We start from the raw sequence: 10,879 nt of genomic DNA on the forward strand, positions 1-10,879 counted from the left end.
CAGGTCCCAACATCGATCCCTGAGGGACACCGCTTGTTATTAGGCAAGAATAGTCAACCTTAAGGTTTCTTGCCTCAGAGGGGGGAACATTTGGCATTGAATGTAAAGATTACCACCCTCCATGTTTTCAGCCACTCATATTTGCCTGACTTGAATAAATGATAATGTGATGTTTTGCACAGTTGTTGAAATATAACCAGTTCAAATTACAGTGACTAGAAAAGAGTAAATGTTCTAGATTTTACTGATGAAAGGGTACTTTTTTCTTCTCAAGAAGTAGACTCTAGAGGCCAGGATATGAATGCATATGTTGTCTCTATGATATACAGGCTAAGCTATATTTTTAGCTTTTTGCTGGAAGTGATCTGAGATGGTGCAGTTAGACTGAGAGAAGTGATGTATCCCAACGTAGAGCCTTTTCATTATTTTCACTGAGCAAAATCCATGATACTGTTTAAAATGTATTTGTGAAGGATATTTCTATAAAGAAATACCCTGGTCAACCTGCAGTATTAAAGTATTAAATCATAAATATAATATAGAATTTCACTTTCTCATTTCTTTGTTTGCCAGATAGAACAAGCGGTGTTAAAAATAAATGTTAGCTTCCAAATGGTCCCATTAGAGTTTTATAGCAATATGGCTGCTTAAAATGAGGCATTAGCCAACAGTCCATGGATTCAGTATCTGTGTCCTGGAAGAGCTCACTGCGGCTATGAACATCCATTAAAGAAACAAAACACCTCTTAAGTTCAGAAATTGAATTAGGATTAGACAGAAAATATTACTTTTGCTCCAGTTAACATCTTAAAGTGAAGATATAATTTGTTTTAAGCTGGACTGATCAAAGGCAGAAAGGCTGGAACCATCACTTGAATTTGATTTAATTGCTGGAATTTTTGGTTTTGTACTGAAAATTCTCATTACTGATAATGGCTGTGAAATCTGAGTGGTTAAGATGACGGTCTTTAAATCAGCGTAGCTCATGAAGGTAAACCTTGCCGAATTGGATTTTATTACACTGAGGTAAAAAGTTGGTTTTGCTGCCTTTCTCCACTAAGATTTTATATCTAGAGAATTAGAGGGTTTGGGATTTTTTTTATTCCAACAGAGAAGCAGCACACTTTTTGTAATAAGTAAAGGTATGAAAGGGACCTTAATCATAGAATCATAGAATAGTTAGGTTTGGAAAGGACCTTAAAATCATCTACTTCCAACCTCCCTGCCATGGGCAAGGACACCTTCCACTAGACAAGGTTACTCAAAGCCCCATCCAATCTGGCTTTAGTTAGAGTTGTTATTTAAATGATAACTCTTAATTTAAGATTATTCTGGGAAGAGTTTAATGAAGAGCAGAGTGCCTGCCTGGAAAACTGTAACAATAAACAGGCATCTGATTAACTCATCTAAAGTATTTTGACATAATTAGATAAAACTTGTGGATGGTAAAAAGCTCCAAGTTAACAAAAATTATCTTAGTCAGAAGAGAAGCTTTGTGAGTGGTAGAAAGTTACCATAATACCTAGTTGTGCCATTAATGGTAGCTAGTTAGGGTAGAGAGGAAGGGATAGAACACAGGTCTGGTTACAAGAATTCAGTAGTTTAATAAAAGTGTAAGTTGTAACAATTTCCAATTTGAAGTTAGAGAAAACTTGCATTTCATCTTGAATTACATTGGGACCTTAGTTATATGGTAAAATACATTTCAGTACATTTCCATTGCCTAGTATTTCCCATTATAATGGGTTCTTGGGACTTCTCTGACTTCCTTCTCACTTGACAAAAGTGTCAGTCCTCTGGGATGGTTGAAAACAGGAGCTGTGCTGTGCTTAGTTGCATCCAGCCATCCATGAATGCCAGCACACGACAAGAAGTGATCTTCCCACTCTGAGATTTGAATACTCTTTTGCTGCCAATTTGTGTAGCAGCTCTTCATCCCCAAAGACAGCAACAACAACAAAACAACAAACCAAAAATATGTCTTATGAAACACACCTCGTGTGCATGCAACGTCAACCATGCAAAAGTTGAGAAATGTCATATCTGAGACAAAGCTTTATAAAATGATGTAGCCTTTTTTTGCTGTATGATACTTAAATCATATTTGATGTTGTAGTTTTCTCCCGGTTGCTTCTTTTTAACACAGGATGCGTGAGGAGTAGAATTAAGGTTTTAGGGCAGTAAAACATTTGGGGTTTTTGGGGGGTGTTTTTCTTTTTCCCTGCAAGGTTTGTATGTTTGATGTCACAAACTACAGCACATTCTTCTGATTTATTTATTAATTTTTCAAATAGTTGTAATTTATTACCCATATTGGTTAAGAATAGTGTATATTTTTGTAAGGATTTTTGGTGAGGTTATTTTAATATCCCTTTTTTTTAATATGCATTTCTGCAATAGTGCAAGTTGGAACAGTCATTTCTTCTTGAAAATCGCCTGAAATAAGAATATTCCTTTAGGAACTGAGTACCCTTTGTGGTGCAGTTCTGATGACTTGAAATGACTTCAGGCACCACTTAGTTTTTACTGTGCATTTGAAATGCCTTAGGTGAGAAATCACTGTAGTTTTTCTTGCGCAACTATGATGCTTTAAAAGTAAAAACCTTCCTGTGGGCTATAAAGAGGCACAGATATCTATTAGCAATGCAGGAGATAAATGGAAGTAAAGATGTTTTGTATTACCTGAGTTTTAGAAATAATGTGTGTGAATACTGTTTATATTTATAACTTAATTTATAATGTTGTCGTAGCAATAAGTGAAGGATATTCTGTGCTAGATACTTACTGACACGTTCTTTTATTGTTGATCAGAATCATCATAGTTTATCTAAATTTAGTTTAAACTCACTTCTCAAATGTGTTGTCAGGACTTATTTTGTTATGAAAACTTCTGTATGTGTTTTTCAACAGGAGTTCTTATTCATGTGTGTATTATTACTAGGATATTCTGCACTAGAAGTTAACCTACATAGATGATGCAATGAGTATAGATAAGGATTTTAATTCAAACACTTTCCCCTCAAATGTTGCCTTATCTCCAGCTCAGTTGATGTACTTGTAGAGGGCAGTAACAAGCAAGCTGTGCTGGTTGCAGAGAAGAACCTTTTCCTTAATTTTGAGACTGGATGAAAGTGAGGAAGACAGCAATTCCGAGTCTGATGAGGTAACAGATGTAGAGACAAAACTGCAGAAAGAATAAGTTTTTTTAGTTCTATCCTCAAATGATGTGATTTTTGAAAGTCCATACAACTAGCTTAGGACAATGCCCCTCACTCCCATCCCGCTCGTTTTATCTAACAACTGAAGTATAGTAAATGTCTTTATTGCAGTATGCCAAAGCAAGTAGAATGTTAAATGGCATGTACATTTGTTTTTAAAAATCGTAATTACACAGTTGGTCAGAATGAATTGTGCTTATTTTGTATCATCCACAACCATCCTTCTGTAAGATTCTGCAGTAGGTACTTTTAATAGACTTTCCTTATGTTCAGAGGATCCGTGTGTTGTCTGAAGGTTTCTTATGGTAATGATTATGTATGCTTTTTACCTCACTATTCCTCACAAATTCTACCTTTAGGGAATGTGACTTACACAGGAGAAGCCATTCCATTTTTCCTGGTAATTTTGTGGTTAGTTGTCCTTTCACAATTGTGATACAAAATTGGCAGACCACAAATATATTTCAACCTTGTGGTTTTAAACTAGTGCAAGAGCTTAAATGTGTTTCAGTATGCTTTTTAAAGGTTTATGTTATCTTGTACATGGCCATACAGTACCATATGTCAGTATGATATAATGCTACACATCTGTTGTAGGAACAAATTCACAAATGGATTGTTCATACAGAGAGAGTATATTTAGGGAGTGCACATGCTCAAGATTAGAATATTTTCCTCAGTTTTCTCATACTTATTCCCTCAGTGCATAAAAAAGCAGATATAGGAGTAGTAATTGATAATTCCTTTTCATTTACCACAGTAACTTTAAACCACAAATAAATATTTTGCAATAATTTGATTATCTCTAATTTGCTTTTGGGGGGAGCTTTAAAAGAGCAAAATCTTCTACTAAATTTCTGTAAGGCTACGTAGCCGCCTTCTTCCACCTCTCCTACCCCTGCTGGAAAAAAGGGGTTTAAATGCTATTCTTGGTGTGATACACTTTTCTGATGCTCACATTAGGTTTTTATTCCCTTAGAATACTCCAGTAAAAATGGACTTTTCATCAGTTCCTAATTTTTTGTTGATATTTAAATATCCAGATCTGAGAGACATTAAATTTAATGACATCTCAGTAGGATCTGTAGAATGCTGTCATTTCTGGTTTAGGGTGAAGATCCTCCCTCTAACTGCTATTTTCTCTATGCTAGAGGCACTTTTCATCTGGCAAGGGGTTTTTCCATATGGTGCTTTGAAACTGTCTATGTATGTGTGGAGAGAATATCCCTTTCTTTTTATGCTCATATTCCATTATGAATGGAGAATCATCTTCATGTTCCACAAGAATTCTGTATTCTTTACAGTTCTCAAGACTTTTAGACATCTGTTTCCTCTTTTCCTTTTCAGGGACGGCTTTTGCAAAAGTCTTATGAAAGGTGGAACAATTTTTAACCCGTGGATCCACCAGAAGTGTTATTTCACTAGAGATAAAAGGGGGTTTTATTTTCTCTCCATTAATTTTTTAATTTGTGAGGCAAATAGAAGTTAGCATTTAATTTCTATACTTTAATAGTTTCAGTTTATTCATATGTGGATTCAAGTTGAGATGATGAGCAAACCTCAGTAATACCCTCAGGGTGGACGTATGGTTCATAGATTTCAGGATACTTATTTTCCTACTTCTCCTGTGCTGACATACCAGATCCATCACAAACGGATGTTACAGTTGCTGTTGTTTTAGGTGACCAGCAATTTAGAATACCAGAGTTGTCATAAAAAAATTATCATGGTGGTACATTTAAGAAGCTAGGATCTTTTTCTGAGTCCAGAAAAACACATTGAAATCATCTTGTGCCAGTATGTAGGAAAACTTAACTTAAAAGAAGAGTTACAGTGCTGGAGCTCTGGTCCTCTAAGAATACTTGGCCAGCATTCAAGACAAGAATGTATTTCATGTGTGAATATAGAAAGCAGCCAAAACTTGAATCTTGTGAAGGCACATCCCTCAATTAGGCTTTGCTTGTGTGCCAGTCAGTCCAACAAATGGTCTGAGTTAAGCTGCTGCAAATGCTGTTTTCACAAGTAGAGCCTAGGATTGGTCTTGTCAGTGAGTGTAAGTGTTGTAAACACCACAGTTTAACACCATGTTGAATCTGTGTGCTGCAGCTCTGGCATGCACTGTTTTCCTCTTACAGGATTGAGGTTTAAAAATCTTTATTTATGTTAGTATGTTTAATTCCTTTGGGTTTTAAGAAAATGCCAAGCAGGCTTATCAGCAAAAGAGTATGGAACAAAAAGAGAGGAGAGCTGAACTGTTAGTGCAAATAATCCACCAAATAACAGTTATACATATAAATTATATAATTTCTCTTTTTTCTATATCCTAGGATACCAGATGGCCCCATTGATCAGGGACCAGCTGCAGGAAAGGTACATGCTTTAGAGGAGCAACTTTTAAAGGCCAAAGAACAGATAGAAAACTATAAGAAGCGGACAGGAGATGGTTGGTAGATAAGTTTTATTTTACTTCTAAACCAAGTTTTGGTATTCCATATCACAAATGTATTGGTTTCTTAACAAATAATTCAGCTACAAGTGCTGATGCTTTTATGTCTTTTTTTTTTTTAAAGTAGGAGGCCTTGGAAAAGACCATGAAATATTGAGGAGGAGGATTGAAAATGGGGCTAAGGAACTTTGGTTTTTCCTCCAGAGTGAACTGAAGAAGCTGAAAAATCTAGAAGGAGGTGAACTGCAAGGACGCATTGATGAATTTCTGTCTGATTTGGGTCATCAGGAAAGGTACTTGTGTTAGTTGATTCTGCATATATGTTTTAAGGATTATGGATTGATTTAAGTGAACTACTGATATAGTGCTTAAAAATCTCTTAGGATAAATTATTGGTATGTGGGCTGATATATCTCTGAAACATGAATGTAAAATTATTACTTGTATTTCATGGGACGTAAACTATATATCCAGCTTATGCCTTTACAGCTTAGAGTATAACCCTTTAACCTGATATATTATAATTTTTATCAGAAGACCTTGGTCCTGGGTGACAGTTGTTGCTTTTCAGTTCCATCTGTCTATATATGTACATATTTGCATCTTTGTACATATAACTAAACTATTTAAAAACTTAAAAATATTTGTTTTAGGTATATGATTGTGCCTTTCCTAAATACTAGAATATATTTGTTACATTGATCACTGAGATATTATATAATTGGAATTACTTTAAAAGTAGGTAATATCTTAATTTCAGGAATAATTGTCATTCTGACAACATCTTTTTTGTAATTAGAACTTAACAGAGTATTTCACATAGAAACGGCCTTTAATTACACTGCTGATGTGTTTGAATTAAGTTTTCAGTTGTTGTTGATCTTCTGGCCTTCCCATTGCTGAAATACCTTTTGTATTATACTAAGACATTATGTGTGAGTTTTTTTCATGCTGAACAAACTTAATCCAGAAAGTGTTAATAATTTAGTGAAATCTATCTGTAAGGCTATTATATTTTATAATTCTGTTCCCAGCAGAATCACAATGGCAATTTGTGTCTCTTTAGTAAACAGTCTTAAGAAAATTGTTGAATTAACTAAATATACTACCTTAAGCAAGTATCCTTTTCATAAAAAGCTCAGCTCTGAATGAGAGAGCAAAGTAGTAAAGCATGAACCTTTGATAATAATACTGTAGTAAGAGGAAAAATTAATATGAATTTTTGATTTTTTGGAAAGAATGTAAATACTATTTAAAATGTAGTTTTAGAATAATATGAATTTGATTATTAATGTGTGCAAATAATATAGTCCATTAAATTTTGTAATTTAATATTCCACAATTTCAAAACCCAGTTTGTCACAGATTGATGGAGTTTAAAGTGAGAAGGGAGTATTCAATTATCGAGAGTTATTATCTATATAAAATAAGCCATTAGATTTCACCCAATTATTTCTCTGCTGAGTGCAATTATGTATGTTTGACTGAAATAAAAGTAGTGCTTGGCTGAAGCAGAATTTTCCAAAAGGCTGGAGATCTTCAGTCAAATGGTCAACTCTTCAGTCACTCTGCTGCCACTTCGCCAGGTATTTTGTTTCAATAGTTGCTACCACTCAGAAATACGTGTTCTCCAGAGAAGTTATGTCCGTTTGGGTTTCTTGGACTTCAGGTCATTTGATTCTTGATTCTTTGAAACTGTCTCTGCTAAAACTGAGGCAAGTAGTCTAATACCAGACGTACTGATGTCCATCAATGGAACAAAATCACTTGTGTACACATTGCTGCTCTGTTTATATAGACAGGATCACACCAGGTAGTTGCCACAGTGGAACTCTGAATAATGTTGTGTGTTTGATGCCAGAAGAGTTTTGTGTGCCTGCCTCCTTTTCTTACTCCTTTCCTTCCTACATGAATGACTACTAAATAATTAAGACCAATTTGCAAGTTCTATATTTCTGAGAGCCTTTTTTTCACATCTCTCTACTTCAGGATGAGGCAAAACCCATACTAGAAATGCATAGTCCTCTGCATTGAATAATAAAAGTCTGCGCTGTAGACTTCTGGAAGTTAGGAGATGAATCCCACTGTGGAAGTCCTGAAACCAATGTGGTACTGGCAAAAGTTTGTATACGATGAAAGCAGTCACAGCTGCTCTATTTTTTCTTTTCTTAAGAATTTTCTTGTTGAATAAGAGCATTCTTTAGACTGTCACAGTGGTTAGCAACAGCAGAATATCCCAGAGTCTGTTGAGTCTTAGTAGTAGATTTTTTTAGACCTGGCTGTGTTGTGACGTCCCCAAAGAAGACTAAAATTGTTTGAGCTAAAACTAAAGAGCCAGAAACTCGGTTTTATTAAAATAAAATGTGGATAAAATGTGGACTATTTTTTTACAATATAGAAATTCAAAGCAGTTGCATAAGAAAAAACAGCTACAAAAGTGTTTCTAGGATATTCAGCCTGTGTTCTTGGTGTATTTACAACATTGGCTTCGGGCAATAAAATTATATTGTGTTATAGAATGCTTGGTTGCCTCTAGTCCTGAGGAAGTTCATTCCTTCACCTTTGATGTCAGGCTGTCTTCTTCTTTCCTTTTAATACATGAGTTGCAGGAAAACTCCCAGCTTCATGTGTGCACATTCTTTGGCACAAGAGCAAAAGAACACACCTCTGGGGTGTTCTTTTCCCTTAGGATGCACAGTAGCTCCCCCAGGGAAATAGCAGTCTCTTTTTATCTACACAAAGTCCATCTGGTCTCTTCTCCTGAAAGGAACATAAATTTAGAGTGAGTGTATCAGATGCTCTCATTTGGTCTGAGAATCATGGCTTTTTGGTGAGGTTTTTTGTTATTGCTGAGTTTTTTGTTGTGGTTTTTTATTTGTATTGTTTTTAAGTACATGTGCACTTGTTGATATCTTTTTTAAGGGTTTTAACTAGCTGCTGGATGCCCTTTTTGACAGTGATGTCTTAGAAAGTTGTTACTTATGTATCTCACGTAACTGGAACACTGCATGTAAGCTGGTATTACTTATTTTTATATATAAATATAAATGTATCTTAGATATTTCAAGATACATTATAATATAATATTTGGATTAGAAAGATTAATTGTAAGTTTTTAAAGCAGTTTTTTTCTCCTTATGTGGGAAAGCAGTTACAAGGGTGAGTAGTGATCAGATGATGAGGTAACTATGTAAGGGAAGTGGCTGATTGTTTTTGTTTGTGAGGAAGGCCTGTTGTGTCATACGGAAGACTTCCTATTTAAGAGATGATAAAGACAGTTTCTGTGACTCTGAATAAGTAGTATTCTTTGTTAATCTTGGTGCTGTTATGCAAATGGTCTACTACTACTATGATAGCGCTTCTCTTGTTGGATGCCTTAATCACTATTTCTTGGCTGTGTCCACGGGGTTGTGTAGATTTTCTCCTGGAGACAGCCAGCCTTGGCAGATGTTTTTTGTCCAGTATTTCACTACTGATTCTGTTCAAGAAACGAAGTAGCCCAATGCAGAGTTTCCTGCATTATGGAATATGTAATTGTGTTCTAGTTGCCATAGGGAAGATGGCTGTAAAAAAGTAAGTTCATCTTAACAGTGGAAAGACTATTTGACATAGTTAATAAAAAAGAGCAGATGAATCCTCTGCTTGTCATGGTTGTTTCCTGTGTTGGCATCATCTTGTTTGTAAAGTGGCTGTTACCGAGTTAGTTTCATTCCTTTTTCTCCTGGGGACCAGCTGTCACCACAGCTTCTGTGGTAGCTGGCCAAGGTTTGATGCATAGTGTTTGGGCATATTTTCACATTATTTCCTTTGAATTTGTTGGAACGTATCACATTTTTTTCCTCTGTGAGTTTTTATTTGTTGATGTAAATCTTCCAGGAGGTTTGAATGTAATTTTGTCATACAGCTAGAATAAATGTCTAGACTGATCTTTCAAAATGTGTTAAAAATGCCAGCCATCTCCCCTTTATTTGTGACAATCAAATAGAGATGAAATATATAGCCAGATTCTTCTTTGCATTCCAGGAGCAAAATGCTTTTAAGAGCAGGTCCCAGATTTAATTTATGATATGAAATAAAAATAACAACAAATTGATATTGTTTGTTGGTTAGTAGCACAATGAAAGACCAAGTTTGACATTAAATATCTGCAATGCCACTGTCTGACATTCTTTCTGCCATTTTACCGTCCACATAGCCTCTACTAATCCTGTGCAGATTCATCTTTTGTCTGCATTTAGCCATCTTGGGATCATGGATCACTGGTCCATCTACTTTTTAATATCCACATGGCACCTGGTTCTGGTCTTTGGTATTAGTCTGTGTCTCTTGTAAATCTGTATTAGTAAGTCGTCGTGATGGTCTGTCACACAACCTAGGACATGTAAACCTAAAAAATGCACATTTCCCAGCAGTAGAAATCAAAGAAAGAAAGTGACTGAAAGTGTGACTGGTAGGTTGACCCTGGCTGCACACCAGGTACCCACCAAAACTGTGTCCTATCACTCTGCCTCCTCCTCTGCACAAGGGAGAGAAAATATAACAAAAGGCTTGTGGGTTGAGATAAGAGCATGGAGAGATCACTCAGCAGTTACTGTCATGGGCAAAACAGGCTCAATTTGGGAAATTAGCTTAATTTATTGCCAATCAGATCAAAGTAGGATAATGAGAAATAAGACCAAATGTTAAAACATTTTCCCCCCAGCCCTTCTTTCTTCCCAGGCTCAACTTTACTCTCAAATTCCCTACCTCCTGCCCTGCAGTGGCGCAGGGGGACAGGGAATGGGGTCTGTGGTCAGTTCATTACACACTGTCTCTGCTGCTCCTTCTTCCTCAGGGGAGGACTTCTCACACTCTTCCCCTGTTCCAGTGTGGGATCACTCCCACAGGAGGCAGTCATCCACGAACTTCTCCTTCCCTGGCTGCAGTTCTTGAACTGCTCCAGTGTGGGTCCCCTCCATAGGGTGCAGCCTTTAAGGAACAGACCGCTCCAGTGTGGGTCACCTGTGGGGTCACAAATCCTGCCAGCACTCTAATAATTTCTGTGTGATAACATCTGTGGTTTTTTCAGTTCCTGGTTTACTTCAGAGTTTTCTAAGAGTTAAGGTTGTTTTTTCAAGTATTGTGGATACTGTCTGAAAACTCTTGCATGAATTCTTAAATTTTTCCACAAATTATTTTGTGTTCTTTGTGATTTAGACTGAACAAAGATGTCTTT

At 36.1% G+C, this 10,879-nt stretch overlaps 1 protein-coding gene across 3 annotated transcripts in view; it reads left to right on the plus strand.

The window, feature by feature from the left end:
• Nucleotides 1-5,543: 5,543 nt before the first annotated feature.
• The window catches only part of FUT8 (fucosyltransferase 8 (alpha (1,6) fucosyltransferase)), a 49,263-nt gene continuing 43,927 nt past the window's right edge, over nucleotides 5,544-10,879 (plus strand). The window contains exons 1-2 of one of the 3 annotated variants that reach the window (XM_010019439.1): nucleotides 5,544-5,661; nucleotides 5,795-5,957. The gene's annotated coding sequence lies outside the window, so the exon portion shown is untranslated. Of the gene's footprint in view, nucleotides 5,662-5,788; nucleotides 5,958-10,879 lie in introns of all 3 variants that reach the window. The other 2 variants (XM_010019440.1, XM_010019441.1) reach the window with 2 other exon arrangements.

The sequence above is a fragment of the Nestor notabilis genome, unplaced genomic scaffold (assembly GCF_000696875.1).
Source record: "Nestor notabilis isolate BGI_N333 unplaced genomic scaffold, ASM69687v1 scaffold6598, whole genome shotgun sequence".
Taxonomy (NCBI): domain Eukaryota; kingdom Metazoa; phylum Chordata; class Aves; order Psittaciformes; family Psittacidae; genus Nestor; species Nestor notabilis.